The sequence below is a fragment of the Hypanus sabinus genome, chromosome 9 (genome assembly GCF_030144855.1).
Source record: "Hypanus sabinus isolate sHypSab1 chromosome 9, sHypSab1.hap1, whole genome shotgun sequence".
NCBI lineage: Eukaryota > Metazoa > Chordata > Chondrichthyes > Myliobatiformes > Dasyatidae > Hypanus > Hypanus sabinus.
This window is the reverse complement of record NC_082714.1, coordinates 66,236,157-66,262,354: the sequence shown is the minus strand read 5'-3', so window position 1 is coordinate 66,262,354 and position 26,198 is coordinate 66,236,157. Positions and strand designations below refer to the sequence as shown.

The 26,198-nt window shown below is 43.0% G+C and overlaps 1 protein-coding gene across 7 annotated transcripts in view; it reads left to right on the top strand.

Annotated features, from left to right (window-relative positions):
* Positions 1 to 26,198, top strand: part of mad1l1 (mitotic arrest deficient 1 like 1) — a 1,079,555-nt gene that overhangs the window by 587,893 nt on the left and 465,464 nt on the right. The window lies entirely within an intron of this gene.

Here is a 26,198-nt window from a genome sequence, read left to right as displayed (position 1 = left end):
TTTTTTTACTTCTTGCTTGTTTGTCAGTCTTTGTGTGTAGTTTTTGATTGATTCTGTTTTATTTCTTCATTCTACTGTGAATGTCTGAGAAAATAAATCTCGAGATAACTTTGGACTCTGAAATTTATTTCCTTCATGTTGTTCTCAACTCCCCTCAGATTCTACCACTCAACTATATACTGTACATGGCCAATGAACTGACCACCCTGCAAGCCTTTGAGATGTGGGAGGAACCTGGAGCCTCCATGAAAACCCACACAATCACAACAAAACTCCACATATACAGCACTGGAAATCTAGATTCTGAATGCTGGAATTGCAAGGCAGTAATTTTACCAGAAATGCCACTGTGTCATCCTAGGCTTTTATTGTGTAAGATTCTTGCCATTGTTTGTCCCCCTGTATCTGGTTGTGTTTGCATTATAAAATATGTAACATGATTTGCAAATATTATTTTTAAATGTCAGTGATATTGAGATGCTGATTATGATGCTTCTATTTTTGTTAAATCTTTCTGAGCTATGAAGCATATTTTGTTGTGATATGTGGTACATATTATAACATCAAGGTATTTAGTTTTGTCATCTTTCAAATTCAATTATTTAAAGCAAAAATACTCTTTAAACATCTGGAGTAAATTCATCTGATCTATTCAAAATCATTGGTTGGTGTCTTGATGGCATTGGCTCACTGCTGAAACAGAAAACAATTGCTCTTAGCCATTTGCAGCTACAGCTGTAAGGAAATCAGAGATTCATAGAGGAGTACAGCATTTTATAAGCTGTAAAACATGGTGATGGGGACAGAGTAGGGGGACAGAGGAGGACAGAACCAGCCCAATCCTTGAAAAAGAGAATAAATACTCTGACAGCAGGCCTAGACAGGGCCATAGTGTAGTCACCTGTCAAACCTGCCACATTTTTGAATGTTTCTGAATGCCCCAATATTCAAAAGAAATTGTATGCGTTAAAAGAAATCAAAATTAAATCACACAAAGAAAATGAAACATTTATAATCAAGGAGTTCTAATTCATAATATAGCTTCTCTTACTTACATCTCTTGACCTCCCATCAGTTGAATGGACTAATTGATGCTGCACTAGATCTGACCACACAGGTTCTGTCAGCACGTTCCTTCGTGGTGAAAAATTTAGCAAATTTGCATGTCATTGCTGTATCTTCTTGCTGCCAAAAGGTTCCTGGAGATTTCTGGCAATTTTTTTCCCCTCATGCAACCTCCTGCTCACCAGAAGAATGGGAGGTATGGCAAAATGAAAGTTTTATATAAATTAGTTTCTATATAATACTTCCAGATTTTTATTGTTGTACGAGTCACTTCTTTAAATTGTGGAAGGCTCATTATGGCAGCAATATTTATGACAAGATCTTTCTACATATCTTGCTGTGGCATGCATCATAATCGAAAACTGCAACAGGATGAGTTTTGACTGAAATATTTTGTCATGCAAACATGAGGCTCAACTATTTTTTGCTTTAGGAACTTCTATGATATAAGTTTTGGAAAAGTTATAATTATTGAAAAAAACAAGTTAAAATGTAGCAACCAAATTCAGTGCTGAAACTGAAAATGCAAATTAATGGCACAGGTCTTGTTAAATTTGTAGGATTGTGTGTTCAGTGAGTGTGAAAGTCCATTCCAGTAGTGCAGTTAGTGTCTGTCATTGAGATAAGCGTAATCTCCCTGTAGGCCTTGTTTAATAAATCCCTTGTGCAATTGTATGGAAAGAATTGACTTCAAAAAACTTCTAATACTTCTCCGGAAATCGATGAAGTGGAACAGCTGAGCTACCAGCACCACTGGGATTGCAAACATTCTCCTTTTCTCTTGAAAACATCCATTATGTAAAGGCCATGTCAGAAAGCCGTCCTTAGATAGCTGGATTCATCATTTAAAGCCCTCCAAGTCTTCATTTCTAACGTGCAATGAGGAACTGCTTTATTGCACGATTTGCTTATTCTATGAGCACTGCTGTATAATAAAATATAAAATGAGAATTAGTTACCATGTGGCAGATGATGTACTGAAAAACTGACAGCGCAAGCAATTATTCTTTCAAATAATTTTTCTTCACTTTTTTCTCTTTCTCTCATTCAGTTTTATGCTCCTGTGCTCTTTCTAATAAATGTTTCTTCCTCTCTTAGATTCCAGTGTAATGCTGAGATTTTAAAACAAGGCTGGTCTTGCTCTCTTGAGTAAAAAAACAGCTAAATTTACTGTTATTTTAGTTAATGTTTATTTCTTAACCAAAACAATCAGATGAGTATTGCTATGTGTGGGGTTTATTGTGTGCACATTGGCTATCCTATTTATCAGCCAGTTTCACTTAAGAATACCTCACTGGGTGTCAAATGCTTTTGGATATCCTGAAGGCATTAAAGTTATACAAATGAATGTTCTGGATGCCTTTTGCACAACAAAAATATGCATTTTCCGGTAAGCTCCAAGTTGCCTGTGTATCCTCGGACTTTTGCTTGCTGTATGTAAACATACACATTTCTGTGCATCCATAAGACATAGGAGCAGATTAAAAGACCATTCGGCCCATCTCCGCTTTCCGTTATGGCTGATTTATTATCCTTCTCAACGGCATTCTCCTGCCTCCTCCCTGTAACCTTTGATGCCTTTATTCATCAAGAAACTATCAACCAACACTTTAAATGACTCGGCCTCCACAGCCATCTGTGTCATTGAATTCCACCAATTTACCATGGTCTGGCTTAAGAAATTCCTCCTCATCTCTGTAATAAAGGGACATCTGCCTAATCTGAGATTATGCCGTCTGGTCCTAGACCTCCCCACTATAAAAAACATCATCTCCACATCTTATAGATGCGGCCTGGCCTGCTGCATTCCACCAGCATTTTGTGTGTGTTGCTTTCCACATCCATTCTATATATGATGGGTGTACCTGGTAGGTCACTGAAAACCTCTGCCAACTAATTGGCAGGAGTGTTCAAAGACAGCTTCAATTTTTCATTGCTGCACTCGGTGGTTTCCACCTGCTTCAAAAGGGAGACAATTATACCAGTGTCCAATAGGAGCAGGGTAAGCTGCCTCAACAGCCATTGCCCATTTGCACTCACATCTATTGTGGTGAAGTCCTTTGAGAGGTTGGTCTTGGCCAGAATCAACTCCTACCTAAGCAAGTACCTGGCTCCGCTGCAATGAGCCTACTGCCAGAATAGGACTACAGTGGATGCAATCTTACTGACTCTCCACTCAACCTTAGATCACCTGGACAATAGTAATACTTGCATCAGGCTGCTCTTTATTGATTCTCTCGGTTCTAATCAACAAGTTCCAAAACCATTATGGGAATCATATACAGCTTTCCAAATAGTAGCCAAAATGTATGGTTGAAATTGCAAAGGGAGCTAGAAAAGGAGTGTAATAAGGAATGGAGTGGAATGGAATAAGTGGAATGGGGGACTTCAATATGCAAGGGGATTGGGAAAACCAGGTTGGTGTCAGATTGCAAGAGAAGGAATTTATTGAATGCCTGCAAAATGTTTTTTTAGAGTAGCTTGTGCTTGAGCCCACTCAGATAAAGATGTTTGATGGATGTTGTGTAATAACGCAGCTCTTATTAGGGAGCTTGACGTAAAGAAACCCTTACAAGGCAGTGATCATATTATGATTGAATTCATTCTGAAATTTGAAAGGGAGAAGCGTAAGTCACATGTATCAGTATTGCAATGTAATCAAGGGATTTACAGAGGCATGAGAGAGGAGCTTCGCCAGTTGCTTTGGAGGAGGATACTGGCTGGGATGATGGCAGAGCAGAGATGGCTGAAGCTTTTGGGGTTAGTTCACAAGGCGCAGGACAGATCTGTCCGAGAGAAGAAATTGTTCTCAAATGACAGGGGTAGGCAATTGTGGCTGACAAGTGAAGTTAAGGACTATACAGAAGCAGATAGTAAAAGTGAGTGGGAAATTGGATGATTAGGAAGCTTTTAAAATTAACAAAAGGCAGCTAAAAGAGCAGTATCAGTGTCAAGAGAGATGTTCCTGCAAGAAGATTGATGTTGAAGTCTTTAAGGATTTCATGAAGCTGTCTGTTCTCAGATAGTATCTCAAACACCTTGTCAACTCCCAGACTACTGGCACCACTAAGCATCCATCATTTAAGGGACATCTTGAGTCATTGTAACTATCACCTATGAGAAGAAACAGGGTGACTTTGGCCCAACATCCAAGTTCCCATCCAATTGAGAGCTAAGAACTGGGGTGATCTTATCAGGGGTAGTCAAAGCTGTAATATTAAAAACATCAGACAAGCAAGTTGTGCATTAAAATGAGAAGTACATTATAACTCTTCTTTCAAAAGTACAAATATTTTTCTGAGTACAGTTTTAAATTGTTGAATTTAATTGTAAAGTTATAAGTGTATTTCATTAAGTATTATTTCATAGCCATTAAGGGCACCAAGAGGCAATATCGAGCCAAGTTGGAAGCCCAGGCTAACCAGAGGGATGCCAGTAGACTATGGCAGGGTCTAAATGAGATCACTGGGCACAAAGAAAAGGCTGGGAATATCAATAACTATAACCCTTCTCTTCCTGACTAACTTAACGTATTCTACGCAAGATTCGAACAGAAGAGGAGCGTTCTGCCCCCTCCGGATGAACTGGACCTGGTGGCATCGAGATTCATTGTCACCGGGGAAGACATTAGAAGAGCCTTCCTGAAGATAAATCCAAGGAAGGCAATGGGCCCAGACGGCGTCTCGGGACGGGTTCTCCAGACTTGTGCAAGCAAGCTAGCTGGAGTGTTTGCTGATATCTTCAACTGCTCTCTGCTTCAATCTAAGATCCCCCTCATGTTTTAAGAAGGCAACAGTAATCCCGGTGCTGAAGAAAAGCAAGGTGGCATGCCTGAATGACTACCAACCTGTGGCTCTGACATCACATCAACCATAACCTACCTGTCAACCTCGATGCTTTGCAGTTCGCCTACCGGAGCAACAGGTCAACAGCAGATGCCATCTCTCTGGCACTACATTCCTCCTTAGAACACCTGGAGAATAAAGGCACATATGTAAGGCTCCTTTTCATTGACTACAGCTCTGCCTTTAATACCATCATTCCAAATAAACTGATTCCTAAGCTCCGGAACCTGGGTCTTAGCACTCAGATCTGCAGCTGGATCTTCAACTTCCTCACAGACAGGACCCAGGCTGTGAAAATAGGGGACAAGCTCTCCTACATTAGAGGTGCACAGGTGGAACAGGTCAATAGCTTTAAGTTCCTTGGGCTGAATATCACAAATGACCTGACTTGGTCTAACCAAGCAGAGTCCACTGCCAAGAAGGCTCACCAGTGCCTTTACTTCCTGAGAAAGCTAAAGAAATTTGGCCTGTCCCCCTAAAATCCTCACTAATTTTTATAGGTGCACCATAGAAAGCATCCTTCTAGGGTGCATCACAACCTGGTATGGAAGTTGTCCTGTCCAAGACCGGAAGAAGCTGCAGAAGATCGTGAACATAGCCCAGCACATCACAGAAACCAATCTTCCATCCTTGGACCCACTTTATACTGCACGCTGTCGGAGCAGTGCTGCCAGGATAATCAAGGACACAACCCACCCATCCAACACACTTTTTGTCCCTCTTCCCTCCGGGAGAAGATTCTTACGGCCAGATTTGGGAACAGCTTCTTTCCAACTGTGATAAGACTGCTGAACAGATCCTGACCCGGATCTGGGCCGTACCTTCCAAATACCTGGACCTGACTTGCACTACCTTACTTTCCCTTTTCTATTTTCTAATTATGATTTATAATTTAAAATTTTATTATATTTACTTTGATTTGTACTTAAGCGAGCGTGAAGCGCAGAATCAAATATTGCGGTGATATATATATGTTGGGGTGTGTATGTATGTGTGCGTGTAGTGGGTAGGCCTCCTTTAGTCTCGATAGACCATGGGTTTGCACCTTGGAAAGTTTCCAGGGCACAAGCCTGGGCAAGGTTTTTTTTAATGGAAGATTGGCAGTTGCCCAAGCTACAAGTCTCCCCTCTCCACAACACCAGTGTTACTCAAGGGAAGGGCATTAGGACCCATACAGCTTGGCACCGGTGTCGTCGCAGAGCAATGTGTGGTTAAATGCCTTGCTCAAGGACACACACGCAAGCCTCAGTTAAGGCTCGAACTAGTGACCTTCAGATATCTAGATGAATGCCTTAACCACTTGGCCACACTTCAGCACTTTATATATACATATATTGCAGCGCTGTGTGTCAGACAGAGTGGTCAGCAGCACTGGGGCTCCACAGGGGACTGTCCTGTCTCCCTTTCTCTTCACCATCTACACCTCAGACTTCAACTACAACACAGAGTCTTGCCATCTTCAGAAGTTTTCTGATGACTCTGCCATAGTTGGATGCATCAGCAAGGGAGATGAGACTTGAGTACGGGGCTACGGTAGGAAACTTTGTCACATGGTGCGAGCAGAATCGTCTGCAGCTTAATGTGAAAAGGACTAAGGAGCTGGTGGTGGACCTGAGGAGGGCTAAGGCACCGGTGACCCCTGTTTCCATCCAAGGGGTCAGTGTGGACATGGTGGAGGATTACAAATACCTGGGGATACGAATGGACAATAAACTGGACAGGTCAAAGAACACTGAGGCTGTCTACAAGAAGGGGCAGAGCTGTCTCTACTTCCTGAGGAAACTGAGGTCCTTTAATATCTGCTGGACGATGCTGAGGATGTTCTATGAGGCTGTGTTGGCCAGTGCTATCATGTTTGCTGTTGTGTGCTGGGGCAGCAGGCTGAGGGTAGCAGACACCAACAGAATCAACAAACTCATTCGTAAAGCCAGTGATGTTGTGGGGGTGGAACTGGACTCTCTGACGGTGGTGTCTGAAAAGAGGATGCTGTCCAAGTTGCATGCCATCTTGGACAATGTCTCCCATCCACTCCATAATGTACTGGTTAGGCACAGGAGTACATTCAGCCAGAGACTCATTCCACCGAGATGTAACGCTGAGCATCATGGGAAGTCATTCCTACCTGTGGCCATCAAACTTTACAACTCCTCCCTCAGAGTGTCAGACACCCTGAGCCAATAGGCTGGTCCTGGACTTATTTCCACTTGGCATGATTAACTTACTATTATTTAATTATTTATGGTTTTATATGCTATATTTCTTCACTATTCTTGGTTGGTGCGGCTGTAACGAAACCCAGTTTTCCTCGGATCAATAAAGTATGTCTGTCTGATACATACACACACACACACACACACACACACACACACACACACACACACATAAAAAACAATTAAGTATGGTAAAATAGCACTGTCTCCATTACAAAATAATTAAGAACCTTTGGTTGCTAATTTGTTTAGTGATATTCTTGTATTTTAAAATCTGGTGAGTGAAATTAAGTTCAAATTTATGTTGGTTTACATTACTGATAATATGCCTGCTGTGCTTTGAAAGCATTTTCTTTATTCCTGAACAAATATTTAATCAAGTAACCAAATGTGCTTCACAGATGTTACAGATGATGTTTGGCATTGTGTCATGTAAGAAGATATTTGGGCAGGTTAGCCAATGGCTTGGTTGAAGTGGTGAAACTTTAGCCAATATATAATGCAGTAAAGAGGAGAAAAAGGCCACACAGTTAAGTCTAAAAATGACTGGACCAATTAATAAAGAAATTCTATATTTAAAATCAAAATTATAATAAATGTCAGATAAAAATAGTTCAAAGGCAAATCTTTGCATCATACCTTGTTTAATTATTCATCTAAGAATTTCGTTTTGCTTATGAAAGGAAAAAAACTAAAATATACTCCTCATGCAAGTACTTAGACTATTAAATTGTAAAGCTCACTTGCAATTAAATTCAGTTTATTTGCTTGGCAGGTTTGAAAGAGATCATTAGAATATTTGACGTGGTTGGTTCACAATTCTCTATGAAGTATTGTACTTGTAACAGAATTGACACACTGGATAAAAATAGGGTAAGATAGGATGGTCCACTGGAATTTCATGTATTGGAAACAAGATTCTGGGCAAAGTAAGACAACTTAAGCACTAGTTGGCTGTGACATTACAGGAAACATAGTGTACGAAAGAACATGTAAAGATTACCAAGGCTGGAGGGATTTGATTATCAGGCATGGTTGGCTAGATTGGTGTTGTTTAAGTTAAGGGAAGAATCAAAGTGCATATTAAAGAAAGTGTGAATAAGAAGGACCTTTATGAGGTTAATAAAAAGATACACAGATTTAAAACACTTGATAAAAGGATTATGGAGGTTTTCAGTATTTTTTTCTCTTGGGTAGGGAACTCTCTGCATGCGATTATGATGGAGGACAAAGCCTTCCTCATAGTCTAAAGGTTCCTGATGAGTACTGCAAGTACAGGCAGTCTGAATGGTTTATTTCAGTAAGAATGGACAATATAAGTTTAATGGCTACTTCTTGTTGTTGTGAGTGCCATCGAGTCATGGGTAAGGATAGATATGGAAGATACGGAAGTAGATTCCCTGGCCTTTCTTCCACCCAGATACTGCTGCTGCCCAGGTTGGGACCCGGCCAAATTGAACTCAGAACCATCCACCATGAAGTCCAGTGCTGATGTCACCACACCACTGGGCAGCCCCAACTCCTACACTCTCGTAAATGGTGATGAAGGAAATGTAGTCCCTGATATTTTTAACAAGGAACAGAATCTTGATTTTTAAAAAAAATGTACAAATAAAATATAAAGATATATAAGTACCAAAGTTTACATGTTCTATTTAAGAATAAATCCTTTTTGAATTATAATTAGGATTGAATTTACAGCAAATGCAATTAAGGAACTGAGTTATACTTAAAGCATTGATTCCTTTTGTAACGTTCTCCTTCGCGTGTAACGAAACGCCGAATTAAATGTCGAGATAAACCACAGTCAATAAGAACCAGATCGCAGTAAGATTAACCATTTACTGTTCACTCTTCATATTAACATATGGTGAAAACTGTTGATAAAACAATACAAGATTGATACAGTATTTGTTCCTTCCTTAATATCACATTTCAATTGTAAATACTTGGAAAGGTAACTATAACTACATTACACTAAGGTGCAGTATACAGGCAGAGTTTACCTGCTCCATTGACTACTTTAAATACACTTCAATGCAAACTATCCGCAACTCTTTAACTAACGAAAGCATAAACATTATCGACAGTCGTTACTTCTAACAGGATCGGCATTAACATCTTAGTTCAATATATCGATTTTCTATTAACTTACAGCGTTGCTCTCACTGTGATTTCTCATGCCTGCAAAACAACTTCTGCTCGGGCCTGCCTCGTGGTGAGCCCCCACCCTCGTGCTAATTTCAAACCGGTACTTTCCCACAAGACGCGGCGAAACCAGATGTGACGTCATCGCATGCCGATATATTTTACATGCAATGAATATACTTTAAACACTTCTAATTCTAACTAGAAAATACTATCGAATTAATTACTAAGCAAAAATATTATAAACTAAATAACTGTCGTAAAGACAGCACACCTTTGTTTCTGCCAAAGGTACAATTTTAATTGATCTTACTCTGTTTTGCCATAAAATTTTATTGAATGGATAAAGTATGTAATAAATTTTATTTTACAATGAAAGGAAAATGGGAAATCCGCTTCAGATGACTGGTATTGTGGTGTGATTACATTAATACGAAGGATGCTTTTTAAGAATGTAAAAAGAGAAAATTGGGGCCTAATCGTTTGATCTTGGCATTAGCAATATCAGAGTAAGTTAAAATGTTAGATAATGCAGATGGTGCTGATAGAGGCAGGATCCCGCAGTATAACTCTACAGCCAAGGAATTCTGTTTCTGTCAAGAATGTTTACTCCTAAAGCCTGCTTGTAATCCTGTTGAATTAGAAAAAACAAGGGTAGTTATGAGGCAACACGAGTGAATCTGCAGATGCTGGGAATAAATAAAAACACAAAATGCATTTTGTGTTTTTAAGGATAGCTATGAAGTGCCTATGAAAACAAGATTTTAAGAGTAGTATTGAAAGAGTAATATTTTTGAGGCACAATTTTTTAAAATTTTCTTTACAGCTGCAAAATTTGCTTGCTACAAAGCTGATTAGCTTTCTATCATTTTGTTTTTTCAAGCAGAGTGCAGGAATTGCAAAGTGATTGTCAGTGACATTAATAGAGAATGAGGTTTGGTTTATGACCAGTTTCATCTTGTGAAATCAACATCAACCCTACATTTTAATAACATGGCAGCAGAGTTTTTTTCTTGATTATGTTCACCAAATTGGACATCTTAAATGGTTCCCTTCTAGTTGTACTGAAGAATCACAAATTACTCATTATTTGTTCAAATGTGAACTGGCTTGATACTAAGTATAAACTTGTATATTTGGCCATGTAGGAACTTAGTTGTTGATTAAAGGAATAAGAACAGATTCATTACAGTGCCTTGAAAAAAATATTCAACCCCCAACTCTTTGCTCACACAACAACTAGGGATTTTAATCAATGTAATTGAGAATTTTTATTTGTAAATCAAGTGCTCCTTTGTTCACAGTGGAGCCCAAAAAGCAGCGAAAACTGGAAAGCATGGAAATCTATAAAAATACAAAAACTGAAATGTCAACAGTTCAGAAGTATTTGTTCCCCCTTTGCTCATTACTTAGTTGAGCCACCTTTCACAGCTATTACAGCCAGTAATCATTTTAGATAAATCTATATTAGTTTTGCACAATGTGATGAAGCAACATTTGTCATTCTTCCTTGCAAAATTGCTTCAGCTGTGCCAATTTTTTTGGGGAATGGTGGTGGACAACAGTCTTGAGGTTTTTCCAGAGATGTTTGATTGGGTTAAAGTCAGAACCCTGACTTGGCCACTCCATCCTCTGGATTGAAAAGGATTTCAATTTTCTTCACTTGAAGACACTCCATCCTCTGGCAGTGTGCTTTGTGTTGTTGTCCTGCTGAAAGATGAACTGCCTTCCCAATTTAAGCTTTCTGGCTAAAGCTGGCAGGCTTTTATCCGGAGTCTCTATATCTTTAGCAGTGTTCATCTTCTCATCAATCCTGACCAGATTTTTAGTCCCTGCTGCTGAAAAGCATCTCCATAGCATGATGCTACCTCTGTCATACTTTACAGTAGGGTGGTGTTATCTGGCTGATGCACAGTATTAGATTTACGCCACATACAGCGCTTAGTATTGAGGCCAAAATGTTTCACTTTGGTCGCATCTGACCACAAGACCTTCTTCTACATCTTTACAGTATCTTCTACGTGACATTTTGTAAAGTGTTAATGGGCGTGGATATTCTTTCTTTTTTTGCCAGGGCTGCTTCTTTGCCACTCTTCCATAAATACCCTTTTTGTACAAGGCCTTGGAGATTGTGGATCCATGAATTTCATCTCCAGTTACAGCCACTGATTTCTGCTGCTCACTCAGTGTGACTTTTGGTGTCACTGCAGATTCTCTTACAAGTGCCATTCTTTTCCAGCGACTAAGTTTAGAAGGATGGCCTGACTTAGGCAGTGTGGCTGTGTTTTCATATTTTTTCCATTTCCACATGCTGGACTGCACTGAGCAAGGGATGTTCAGTGTCTTTGAAATGGTCTTGTATGCTTCTCCAGATCTGTGCTTCTCTATTATCATTTCACTGACTTGTCTTGAATACTCTTGGCTTTTTGGTATGGTGTATTGAAAGTCTACCATACTGTTGGACCTTATAGAGGGGATATTTATTTTTATGAGTTCATTGAAAACAGGTTATTCTCCAATTTTCCACATCACCAAACTGGGTGAGTTGGTAAGGTAATGCACTATATTGCATCTGAGGAAAGTTAACATAGCAATTACAAAGGGGATGGATACTTCTTCAGCCTCACAATTTTTTAATTTTTAGTACGTTGTAGTCAGGTTTTGGAATTTTTCTTTTTATTTGACATGCACAATGTTTTGTAGATTAGCTCATAAAATCCTACTTCAATATATCTTAAATTTAGAAAATGAGACAGTGAAATGTGAAAATAGATGAGGGGGCTAAATACTTCTGTGAAATGTGTTACGAACCCCGTAACTGGGTGTCTTACTAGCAAAGATAGGAGTTTCCGTTGAAGTCTGGTGATACTATTTTCAACAGTATTTATTAGTAAAAATACACAAAAAATAATATCAATGCAAATATACAGTTAATATACATCATCAATACTAAACCTAAAAGTGCGGGTATAATAATAATCAATAAGAAATAAGCTCTATCGTTGTCTAGGGGATAATGAATTGTCCGATGGAAATATAAAGTTCAGTTCAGTTCATGCAGGCTGCAGTAGTTGTTGGTCACTGTGTTGCAATTGTTGGAGAGAGAGAGAGAGAGAGAGAGAACAGTAACAGCTATTGACTTGCCCACTTTCCTTTATGATCTTGATCCGTCAATGCGTTGTTGTTGTGGCCATTCACTTATGACCCCTCCGTCCTTTAGCTAGACCGTTTTTCCGTGGTGGACTCGTCACCCAAGCAAGGGTGGACACACACACAAGCCCCCACTGGTCTCTTAGCATCTCTCCTGGTACGTCTGAGGGGTGTTCCCCAGACCTCACTTTTATCCCCACTCACGGGGTCTCAGGTGTCAATCAGGTTGAGATGATGCAACCCATCAAACCAGCCCACTCTGGTTGCCCCCTGAAGGGTTTCAATGAATAGAACAGTACCTAGTACACAAACCTTCTCCAAAAGACAATAGCAGTAATCAATGGTTCAGTTCTCTTTTGTTAGCTGGAGACATTCCACCTTAGCTGTGCCTCTCTCTCATAAATTTGTATGAGCTGTTATCAATATCAACTGTCTTGGCAGCTTTCCTGTGTCTCTCTCCTCTCCCTTGATAACAGCATCGGAATAGTAGTGATTTGCTATTCTCCAAAGGGGGGGGGGGACATTGGCGATTCTGTACCCTTCTGCCCATCAGAGTTGTTCATCATTCGTAACAAAGGGAACTCTTGTAAGTCACCATTGTCTGCCATTTTAACAGGAAGATAGGTACTGACTGAGACTTTAGCATGATTGTCCACTTGTAATTAGCATGAAAAGTAAAGGAATAGTAAAATACTCAGTTTTGAAGGGTGTCAAAACATTTTATGTGCTTTGTTAGGATTTCATATAGCGAACACTTTTTTATAATTGAAGTTTAATTACAAGTGGATTAGGAAAAAAAGCTCTTCCAAAAAACCAGCACTTTCTTCCTTCATTGAATTGTTGAATCAGGGAAGATGGAAACAAACCCTACAGCCCATCAAGCCCATGCTGACCGTCAAATGCCAATACTAAACTTATCAGCCCTATGTCTTTGAAATATGGGAGGTACCTGGGGGAAAAAGCATGTTTTACAAGGAGAAATCCTACAGAGGTCAGGATTAAATCTAGGTTAGTGTAACTGTGAGGAAACAGCACAGGTAATATTTCACTGTGCTACCCAATGCTGTAATATTCTATGAATCTGCTCTGATTCTAATTGTGTCATTTGTTAACTGAAGTTGGCTGTCTCAGTCTGGTATGTGGTTGTGAATCTAACCATGTACAAAGACACCGATGAAAAATTATAAACCAAGGCCCATAACAATAACCCAGAAGGAATGTCCAAATTATAATAGTAGGGCACCTGCATGATCCTATAAATGACACACAGCCACACGATACAATTACAAGAAAGGGTGGGGTAGTTTATCAGCCATACATATGTCTCATTTGATTGTCAGTGGTTAGAGCTCAAGACAGTAGTATGTATTTGCAGAGTTTATCTTATAGCAAAGTTAGGAAGAGAAAAGACAAAGGCATTGTACTGCTGTCTGTTAGATTAACATTACTCTAATCTCCAAAAGTTGGGTAAGGAAAAGAACTGTGATTTTTTTTTGTCATTTATTGAAAATCCTCAGTCAGGATTCTGGTATTTCAATGATCATATTGATGGAAACGTGGGTAACTGGTTTCATAGGTCAAAAGGAAAGGAAGATGTCATGGCACTGGGATGGCAGTTTAAGACTCTGATTTATATTTGGTCTGATTTATTCTTGACCTCTGCATTTATCTCATTGACTTTGCATGATCAAAGTGGGGATTGAATCATTTTGCTTTGCTGAGAATTCTTTGCTTTTGATGACCGTAATGTTACTTTCAGTGTCATAAGTTCTGTTCTCCCATGAGAATGGCAACTGCAGACATCCAGCAATCAAATGTAAATGTTTTCTCCTTCAGCAATGTTTTGCAGCTGCATTAACCTTCTTAGAGTCATGTATCCTTAAACTTTTCACCTTTCACCCTTAACCCATGACGCAGTCCCACCCAACTTCAGTGGGAAAGAAACCTGCTTGCATTTACCCTGTTTATACTCCTCATAATTTTGTATGTCTTTATCAAATCTCCCCTCAGTCTTCTGTGTTGAATGAATAAAGCCTTAACCTATTCAATCTTTCCTTATAACTCAGGTCCTCCAGTACCAGCAACAACCTTGTAAATTTCCTCCGTACTCTTTTAACCTTACTTAAATCTTTCCTGTAGGTGGGTGACCAAGACTGCACACAATACTCCAAATTAGGCTTCACCAATGACTTATGCAACTTCAACATAACATCCCATCTCCTGTATTCATTGCTTTCATTTTTTTGAAGGCCAATGTGCCAGAAGCTTTCTTTACGACTCCTTCTTTATGTGTGCCACCTCTTTCAATGAATTATGGACCTGTATTCTCAGATGCCTTTGTTCTACTGCTCTCCTCAGTGCCCTGCATTCACTGTAAAACTGACCTGGTTGGTCTTCTTGAAGAACAATGCCTTGCACCTGTCTGTATTAAACTTCAACTGCCATTTATCGTGCCATTTTTTCAGCTGGTCTAGATACTGCTGCAAACTCTGGTAGTCTTCCTCACTGTCCTCGATACCCCCCCAATCTTGGTGTCATCTGAAAATTTGCTGACCCAGTTAACAACATTGTCATCCAGATAACTGATACAGATGCCAAACAACAACGAACCCAGCACTGATCCCTGTGGCATTTCACAAGTCATAGGCCTCCAGTCAGATTATTGTACTTCTTTTCACCAAGATATATCCATACAATTCTAGGCCACAAAATCAAATTAATTCGCTTAAAATTATTTTGTAGAAGAGGGGAAGGGTTCACAGAATGAAATGAAAAATTAGGAAAAAGCATCAGAAAGAAACCCATAGATGTAAGGGTATTTGTATCAGTAAATTCATAGCAGAATTAGCTGTAGATCTTACATATTTGCATATGTCTTTACATTCCTGACTTGCCTCATTGTTATTTACTTTTGTATGGCTTCCAATGTGCAATTGTAAATGCTTAATGGTGTTACATTGATCCTCATGTTCTTTAATTGTAAACTACTGAGCAGGATTAGGTATAGAAGTAGTTGTGGAAATGAATGCTATTTAAAAATATCCATTTCCCTATTGAGAGATTGTCAGTCTAGTTCCTTTAGAGCTAATAGTGGTTAACCTCAAATCATTCAATGTCAAGTCTGTGAGGATAACCTCCAGGTAAAGCAAACTGGATTCATTTTGATCACCACAGCAAAAGGAACATAAAAAACAACAATTCTGGGTACCTAATTCGCCATAAATTGGGAGGACGGTACTTCCAATTTGTGACAATTTAAAATAACATTTTTTTATTTAACTAATCAGTCAACATATATAGATTTTGCACTTATTTACCACTTAAAATAGATTATTAAATTCAGTGCCATTCGTCTGAAAAAGAGTTACTGGAAGTATGTTTGAAGGGAGTTGCATTCAAAAGCAAAATGTTATGTAGAAAAAATATTAAAGAAGTGTAAAATTCTGGGAATACTCATTTGGTCACATAGTATTTTGAAAATTATAGTTGGTATTTCAGGTTGATGTCCTGTATAAAATGGGAGAGGTTGGAATAGTTTTCAAATGCAAAGGAAGAGGTGAGTGGAAACAGAGAGGAAAAAACTAGTTATGTGACAGGGGTGAAAAAGTGTTACTGGGACAAGTTAAAACATAGAGGAGGTGAAATAAAGTAAGCAGAATCATTGTCTGAAATTATCTGATGAAATACTGTGGCATTCACAACTCTGAAATTAAACTGCAGAGGACAGTGTTTATCTGAACTTATTGAACTCTGTGTTAATTTGAGAAGATTTGTGTTCCCTGCCATTAACTTCTTCACTGTTTGAAGAATTACTTTTTTTCTGAAGAAATAAAAGACAAACTTTGTATTGGTGAAAGTCGTGGGTGGAGACAATTCTTACAGAATACATTCACTGAGCTACAGATGAGCAAGTCAAAATTAATTTTTTTTGTGGACTGAAGGGCACAATCATGTATTTTTATTTATATTTCCTGTTGCAAAAGGAATTGTATTTAGCCGGAAAGACTCAACATGTCAGACACAGAATAGGCCAAAACATCCATTTGTGACATTAGTTTCATTTTCACCATTAGCACAGCGTGACCTACTGCATTTTGCAACTCTTGCATTCTATTGTCTGTGATCTCAATATCCTGCTCCCTAACTTCATTTCTGTTATGAACAAAAGACCATTTTCTCTCATCTGAACCATCCCCATTAAGCAACTGACTGGATGACCTTAGTTACATCCCCAGGAAATCCTGGTCATATGCTATCAAATTGTTGTATCCATCCACATTCCAACCTCCTACAGCTTGATACTGGGCAATTTTCTTTGTTTTAAAGTTCTGAGGAAGGTTCTTCAACTGAAATGTTAACTGTTTATCTTTTCACAGATGTTGCATGACCTGCTGATACTTTCTGTTCTATTTCAGATTTTTAGCATCTGTAGTTTTTTTTTATTTTCAAAATTCAGCATGATCTGTGTATTGAATAAGAGGTTCTGAGGAGAATAAAACAAGATAAGCTCTGTTGGAAATTGATTTCAACTGGTGTAGAAGCTTTAGTGAAGCATCCACAATGTTCTTCGTTTTACTGGGGATAGGACAGGTGAACTTGAGATAATCACCCAAAACAAAATAGTAAAATTACGTACAGTATTTGTCAATAAAAATCTATTAAAATGCACTTTTAAATTGCTCCCTATGAGAACAGCCTCATGGACTCCGGTTTTCTCCTCCTGTGCTCAATAATCAGCTCCTTGGTCTTACTAACATTGACTAAAAGTCAAGGCTGTTCTCCTAGTACCACTCAACTAGATTTCCGATCTCCGTCCTATATGCTGATTCATCACCACCTTTGCTTCAACTTACAACAGTGGTGTCATCAGCAAACTTAAACATGGTATTGGAGCTGTGTTTAGCCACACAGTCATAAGTATAAAGTGAGTAAAGCAGGGGACTAAGCACACAGCTTTGTGGTGCACCTGTGCTGATGCTGATTGTGGAGGAGATGTTGTTGCCAATCCAGCTGTCTGGGGTCTGCAAGTGAGGAAATCGAGAATCCAGTTGCACCAAGAGATATTGGAGTCTTGGAGCTTATTGATTAATTTTGAGGAGATGATAGTATTGAATGCCAAGCTGTAGTCAATGAAGGACATCTTCATTGTCTAGATATTCCAGGATTAAGTGAAGAGCCAATGAAGTGATATCTGTTGTTGATCTGTTGTGCTGGAAGGCAAATTGGAGTGGATCCAAGTTACTCCTCAGGCAGGAGTTGATATGTTACGTGACCAACCTGTCAGAGCACTGAAATTGCAGTGGATATATGTGCTACTCAAGGATTGACGTTGGTTCAGGTTAAAATGTTCTTCTGAGGCATTGGTGTAAGTGAAGTCTGCTTGAAGCAGGTGAATACCTCAGGCTGCCAAAGTGAGAATAACAATATCTGTGAACACTCCACACAGGTATTCAGTACTTGCCCAGCCCATCTGGGCTGGGTGCTTTCCGTGTGTTCACCCTCCTGAAGGATGCTCTCCCATTGGCCTCAAAGACTGAAATCACAAAGTCATCAGGGACTGTGGAAGTTTGTGAAGATGCCTCCATGTTTTGATGGTTATAGTGAGCATAAATGGCATTGAGCTGGGAGTGAAAAGTTGTAGTCACCAGTGTTGTTTGGTTGAGGTGATAGAATTTAAATCCTGCCACAGCTGTCCATCAGATCATAAGACAAAGAAGCAGAAGTAAGCCATTCAGTTCCGTCAAGTCTGCCCCACCATTCCATATTGGCTGATCATGGATTCCACTCAACCTGCCTTCTCGCAACATCCTTTGATGCCCTGACCAATCAGGAAACAATCAATTTTCACTTTAAATATACCCACAGACTTGGCCTCCACAGCAGTATGTAGCAGAGCATTCCAAAGATTCTCTACTCTTCGGCTAAAAAAAAATTCCTTCTTACATCTGTTCTAAAAGGTCATCTCGCGTTTTTCTGGCTGTGCCCTGTAGTTCTGGACACCCGCACCATAGGAAACACTCTTTTCACATTCACCTTATCTGGTCCTTTCAACATTTGGTAAGGTTTCAATAAGATCCCCTTGCTTTCTTCTAAATTCCAATGATTACAGCCCCAAAGCTGCCAAACGCTTCTCATGTTAACCTCTTCATTCCCGGAATCATCCGTGTGAACCTCTTCTGGACTCTCTCCAATGGCAACACACCTTTTCTGAGATTTGGGACCCAAAACTGTCGGCAATACTTCAAGTGCGGCCTGACCAGTGTCTTATAAATCTTCAGCATTATCTCCTTGTTTTTTGATTCTATTCCCCTTGAAATAAGCACCAGCATTACATTTGCCTTCTATACCACGGACCTAACCTGTAAATTAACCCTCTGGGAGTCTTGCACAAGGAATCTTTCATCCCTGTGTACTTCTGGTGTTTGAATTTTCTCCCCATTCAGATATCAGCCAAGCATCCTTCAGTGGTCTGGAATTGCCACTTCACATGTGCGATGGATTTCCAGAGGTCATACCTTGACCTCTTGATTTTACTTGGTTGCCTGATTTACCTGTCACTAATCTGCTCCTCACAGATAGTCAACCTCTTGGTCCATTTTGTGGGGACATACTTGTCTAAAACAGTTGTTATTAAGCCCGTGACATCCATCTTTCAGATCCTCAGATGAGTCCTTGAGCTCTGCCCAGTCCACTGACTGAAAACAATTTTGAGGTCTCTCCGCTGCCTCCTGTGAGCATCTCTGGATTCTTGCTTGTTTGCCTTTGCCTCCATGCAGGTTGACGGAGGGCAGCCAGATGGTCATATTTCCTGAAGTACAGTACAGCATTTCTAATTATACTATAATAGTGGTTGAATGTGTTGTGACCCATTGTTCTGCAGGTGATATGTTGATGGTAACTGGACATAGATTTCTTCCAACAAGCTTGATTGAAGTCACGAACAATAAGTTGAAAGCAGGTGGAGTAGGCTGTTTGTTGTTTACTATTTGCTTCACTAAATAGCTTGAATGCTTAACATTGGCCCTTGGCAGTATGTAGACTGTGGTCAGGGTCACAGAGGACAGCCCTTTTACTAAGTAGAGCAATCAGCTCTTACTCATGAGATATTCCAGGTCAGGGGAACAAGAGTGGGGCAAGATTGCTACATCCGAGCACCATGAAGAATTTGTCATGAAACATCTTCTGCCCTCTTTAAATTGGCAGTCTGGTCCATCCGGTGTATCAAGAAGCCCTGAGAGTTCAGTCTGCCAAGACTTCAAAAAGGTTGTGAAAGCATGAGTTCAAAGTTCAAAGACAGTTCAAAGCTATGTTACTTAAAAAGCAAATTACAGGCTGCAGATTGCAGTGCAATAGTTCAGAAGAAGTTTTGTAAGCTGCTTGCAAAGCATTGCTGTGTTTCACCAGTGCCATTTTCTTCACCTACATTAATCCATTGTACTAACTGATGTCATTTTAATAGGCTTGAAATTCCTGTGTTATCATTTCAGAGGATGTGTCCTGAGTCCAGCACATAAGTACCATCACAAAGCAAGCACAACACCACCTCTACTTTCTTAGGAAGCTTGCCAAGATTCGGCATATTGCTTAAAACTTTGACAAACTTCTTTTAATGTGCGGTGGAGAGTATATTGACTAGTTGATTCATGGTCTGGTATGGAAACACTAATACCCTTGAAAGTAAAAGTGTACAAAATGTCGTAAATATAGCCCAGCCTATCATGGTAAAGCCCTTCCTACCGTTGAGTGCATCTACATGGAGCACTGTCACAAGAAAGCAGCATCCATCATCAGAGACCAACCCTTGCCATCATCAGAGACCAGCCCACCTGTCATCAGAGACCAACCCCCCTTCATCAGAGACCAAACCCCCCCATCATCAAGACCAACCCCCATCATCAGAGACCAACTCCCCATCATCAGAGACCAAAACCCCCTTCATCAGAGACCAGCCCTCCCGTCATCAGAGACCAACCTTTGCCATCATCAGAGACCAGCCCCCCCAGTCATCAGAGCCCAACCCCCCATCAGAGACCAACCCCCCCATCATCAGAGACCAAGCCCCCCATCATCAATAAATTAGAACACTACCAATACCTCTACAGTACAATAAAACTAATTACTATTCGTTATCAACAGCAGAATTATGTTTCATTAGGAGTTTGAGAAGATTTGGTGTGTTGTCAAAGACACTTGCAAATTTCTACAGATGTACTGTGGAGAGCATTCTAACTGGCTGCATCACTGTCTGGTACGTGGGGGAGGGCGGTGGTGGTGGCTACTGCACAGGATTGAAATAAGCTGTAGAGAGTTGTGAAGTTAGTCAGCTCCATAATAGGCACTAACTTCTGTAGTACCCAGGACATCTTCAAGGAGCGATGCCTCAGAAAGGCAGCTTCTGTGGCGACCCATTTATTTCCTAGCGTATCCGAACCGACTCACAATTAGATAGCCTACGGGGGTTTGCGAGCACAGAGCTTTGGAGCCTCTGCGCCATGGGGGGCCGGTTGACAGAGGCTTAAAAGTGAGGCTGAAGTTTTCGAATAAAGTTTTTTCCTTCGACTGCAGTTACCGACTCCGTGTCGTAATTATAGCGCTGCGTGTAGCACACCGCTACAATTGGTGACCCTGACGGTCCAAACGATTTTTGGATCAGAAATGACCGACGCCGCCTCTGTTCATGCGGTTTCGTTGAAACTGCCAGGTTTCTGGACGCAGCGCCCGGACCTATGGTTCCAGCAAGCCGAAGCCCAATTCCACGTTCGCCAGATCACCTCAGAAGACACCCACTACTACTACGTGGTGAGCTCCCTCGACCAGGACACAGCAGCCCAGGTCGCGGAGTTCGTACAGTCGCCCCCGGCAGACGGCAAGTACACGGAATTCAAAGCCTTGCTCCTCAGGACTTTCGGACTCTCACGGCGCAAGCGGGCTGCCCGTTTACTGCACCTGGATGGCTTGGGCGACAGACCTCCATCGGCTTTAATGAATGAGATGTTGTCTCTCGCCGACGAACACACACCCTGCCTCATGTTTGAGCAGGCATTCCTGGAGCAGCTGCCCGAGGACATCCGCCTGCTGCTGTCCGACGCGGATTTCAGTGACTCCCGGAAGGTGGCAGCCCGGGCGGACTTGCTGTGGAACGCCAAAAAGGTGAGCGGGGCTTCCATCGCACGGATCTCCCAGCCCCGCTCCCGGCAGCAAACCAGTCCAGGCCCGGCCGCAGAGCCCGCTAACCCCCGGCCCAATGAACACTGGTGCTTCTACCACCAGCGGTGGGGTGCAGAAGCCCGCCATTGTCGCCCGCCCTGCAAGTTCCCGGGAAATGCCAGGGCCAGCCGCCGCTGATGGCTACGGCGGCTGGCCATCGGGATAGCCTCCTGTATGTGTGGGATAGAAGGTCGGGACGCCGGTTTTTGGTCGATACTGGGGCTGAGATCAGCGTTTTACCTCCGACGAGTTACGACACCCGCAGCAGGGCACCGGGTCCCCCCCTGAGGGCCGTGAATGGCAGCACCGTAAGGACCTATGGCACCCGCCAGGTGCAGCTACAGTTCGGCTCCAGCCAGTTCACGTGGGACTTCACACTGGCCGCCGTAGCCCAACCGCTTCTGGGTGCGGATTTTTTGCGGGCTCACAGCCTGCTGGTCGACCTGCCCAGGAAGAGACTGGTACATGCCGAGACCTTTCAGATGTTCTCCCTGGGTGCAGCCCAGTTGCCGGCCCCTCACCTCGGCTCCATCACGCTGTCCGACAACGACTTCACCAGGGTCCTGGCGGAGTTCCCATCGGTTCTGGCACCGCAGTTCACAGCAGCCATGCCCAGGCACGGCGTACAGCACCACATCCCGACCCAGGGACTACCCCTCCATGCCCGTGCTCGGCGGCTTCCCCCGGACAAGCTCCGACTGGCGAAGGAGGAGTTCCAGAGGACGGAGGAATTGGGGATCATCCGGCGGTCCGACAGCCCATGGGCCTCCCCCCTGCACATGGTGCCCAAAGCGACGGGGGGCTGGAGACCGTGCGGCGACTACCGCAGGCTGAACGAGGCTACCACACCGGACCGCTACCCTGTGCCGCACATTCAGGACTTTGCAGCAAACCTGCACGGCGCACGGATCTTCTCCAAGGTAGATCTCGTCCGGGGATACCATCAAATCCCGATGCATCCTGACGACGTCCCCAAAACGGCTCTCATCACCCCATTCGGCCTTTTCGAGTTCCTCCGCATGCCGTTCGGCCTGAAGAATGCCGCACAGACGTTCCAGTGGTTAATGGACGCGGTGGGACGGGACCTGGACTTCGCGTTCATCTATTTGGATGACATCCTCATAGCCAGCGGCAGAGGTCAGGAGCATCTGTCCCACCTCCGTCAACTCTGCGCCCGACTGAGTGAGTACGGTCTTACAATCAACCCTGCCAAATGCCAATTCGGACTCAATACCATTGACTTCCTGGGCCACAGAATTACTAAAGACGGGGCAACCCCTCTGCCCGCTAAGGTAGATGCGGTCCGCCACTTCCCCCGACCCACCACGATCAAAGGCCTTCAGGAATTCGTAGGTATGGTCAATTTCTACCGCCGCTTCCTCCCTTCAGCTGCCCGGATCATGCGCCCCCTGTTCGCCCTGATGTCGGGTCCGAGCAAGGACATTACCTGGGACAAGGAGTCCGCCGCCGCTTTCGTTCAAACGAAGGAAGCTTTGGCGGACGCCGCAATGCTAGTACATCCCAGAATGGACACCCCTACCGCCCTCACAGTGGACGCATCCAACACGGCAGTCGGTGGGGTGCTGGAGCAGCTCATCGCAGGTCGCTGGCAACCCCTGGCGTTTTTCAGCAAACACCTGCGACCACCCGAGCTTAAGTACAGTGCTTTCGACCGGGAACTGTTGGCGCTCTACCTGGCAATCCGGCATTTCAGGTACTTCCTAGAAGGTCGGCCCTTCACCGCGTTCACGGACCACAAACCGCTTACCTTTGCGTTTACGAAAGCATCCGACCCCTGGTCATCCCGCCAGCAACGCCACCTGTCCTACATCTCTGAATACACGACGGATGTCTGGCACGTCTCGGATAAGGACAATGTCGTGGCGGATGCGCTCTCTCGCCCTACCGTTCATGCCCTTTCCCAAGGGGTAGACTTTGAGGCACTGGCAGAGGCGCAGCAGGCGGATGAGGAGATTCCGAGTTACAGGACCGCAGTCTCCGGTCTGCAGTTCCAGGACCTCCCCGTGGGCCCGGGTGAGAGGACCCTACTCTGTGACGTCGCCACCGGCCAGCCCCGTCCAGTCGTCCCGACAGCGTTTTCGACTCCATTCATAACTTGGCGCATCCCTCCATCCGGACAACTGTCCGGATGGTTTCCAGCAGGTTCGTTTGGCACGGACTCCGCAAACAGGTCAGTGAATGGGCCAGAACGTGCATGCACTGCCAGACGGCCAAGGTGCAGCGGCACACCAAAGCCCCACCACAGCAGTTCCATCCCGCCCACCGGCGTTTCGACCACATTCATGTGGATATCGTGGGCCCCCTGCCAGTGTCGCGCGGAGCGCGTTACCTCCTGACTATCGTGGACCGGTTCACAAGATGGCCAGAGGTGGTCCCGCTCACCGACACCACCTCCGAATCTTGCGCCCGAGCCCTGATCGCCACCTGGATATCTCGCTTTGGTGTACCAGCCCACATTACCTCCGACAGAGGCGCCCAGTTCACCTCCAGCCTGTGGTCAGCTATGGCCAGCCTTTTGGGGACTCAGCTGCACCACACAACTGCCTACCACCCACAGTCGAACGGGCTAGTGGAGCGTTTCCACCGTCACCTGAAGTCGGCCCTCATGGCCCGCCTGCGAGGAGCCAGCTGGGCGGACGAGCTTCCCTGGGTCCTACTCGGCATCCGCACAGCGCCCAAGGACGACCTGCACGCCTCGTCGGCCGAGTTGGTATACGGCGCGCCCCTGGTCGTCCCCGGGGAGTTCCTACCAGCCCCAAGGGGGCAAGAGGAAGAACCCGCAGCAGTCCTGGGCAGACTACGCGAGAAGCTCGGTAACCTGGCCCCCATACCCACTTCACAGCATGGGCGGCACCCGACCTGCGTACCCAAAGACCTACAGAACTGTAAGTTTGTGTTTGTACGAAGGGGCGGGCATCGGCCACCGCTGCAGCGGCCATACGAGGGGCCGTTTATGGTGCTCCGGAACAACGGGTCCACGTTCGTGCTGGACGTTGGGGGGAAGGAGGAGGTTTTCACGGTGGACCGCCTCAAACCGGCCCATGTGGACCTGGCGCAACCGGCCGAGTTTCCGGCGCCTCGGCGCAGAGGCCGATCTCCCAAGCAGGTTCTGGCCCAGACTGTGGACATTGGGGGGTGTATCGCCGGTTCTGGGGTGGGGGGGGGTTATGTGGCGACCCATTTCCTAGCGTATCCGAACTGACTCACAATTAGATAGCCTACGGGGGTTTGCGAGCACAGAGCTTTGGAGCCTCTGCGCCATGGGGGGCCGGTTGACAGAGGCTTAAAAGTGAGGCTGAAGTTTTCGAATAAAGTTTTTTCCTTCGACTGCAGTTACCGACTCCGTGTCGTAATTTTAGCGCTGCGTGTAGCACACCGCTACACTTCCATCATTAAAGACTCCCATCACCTGCTGCTTATCTCCCCCATCCCCCTACCTTTTAAATCTATTCCTCATTTTTTTTATCCAGTCCTGCTGAAGGGTTTCGGCCGAAATGTCGACTGTACTTTTTTCCATTGATATTGCCTGGCCTGCTGAGTTCCTCCAGCATTTTGTGTGTGTTGCTCAATTTCCAGCATCTGCAGATTTTCTCTTGTTTGTGGTTTGATCACCCAGGTCATGCCTTGTTCTCATCGCTACCATCAGGATGGAGGTCAGAAGCCTGACGGCACACACTCAACAATTCAGGATCAGCTTCTTCCCCTCTGCCATCAGATTTCTGAATGGACATTGAACCCATGAATGCTATCATTACTTCCTTTTATTTCTATTTTTATTCTACTTAATTAACTATTTTAAATACTTACTGTAACTCAGTTATTTTTTTCTCTATTATATGTATTGCATTGTACTGCTGCCATAAGGACAACAAATTTCATGACAGATGTCGGTGATTTTAAACCTGGTTCTAATTGTGATTCTGATAAGTGAGCAAAATCAGCAGAGTCACCCAGTGGACTGCTTTTATACAGTGCTTTAGACGATTACATCCTCCAAACCTTCATTTGCATTGGAAACATTCAAGATCATTGTTGAAAGCTTCAAATTCTTCATAATTTCTAACTTGTTGAAATAGTGAAATAATTTCATTTTCACTCTGGCTATTTCTGGCATCCCCAAGCCTGAGTGCTTGATACTGTGGTGAGCAAAACAGTTCCAAATTGTTTTGCTGCTTATTTTTTGCCAACTATCAGTGACAAAAATCACTGCTTTTTGAACACAAACACACGCTACTGACTCTGTTTAAAATCTGCTTGTTCTAAGTGTGGTGTTGTTTTTAACCGCTACACAAGTACATGTGACTGAGGCTAGTTAGAAGCCGTTTGGCAAGTCTCCGGACCCAATAAAGCAACATAGTATCCCAAATAAGAGAAGGGAATCCTGGCTATTCTCTCAACTTAGTTTTTGTTTTCTGTTGGCCGAAATAAATGGCTGCCCAGATAAATCAATGGCTCAATTAACTGTATTCAAAATCACTCAGGATCTGTTAAAATGTAAAATGTTTAAAATATTAAAACTAATAAAGAATTTGATTAAATTTAAAATATTTAA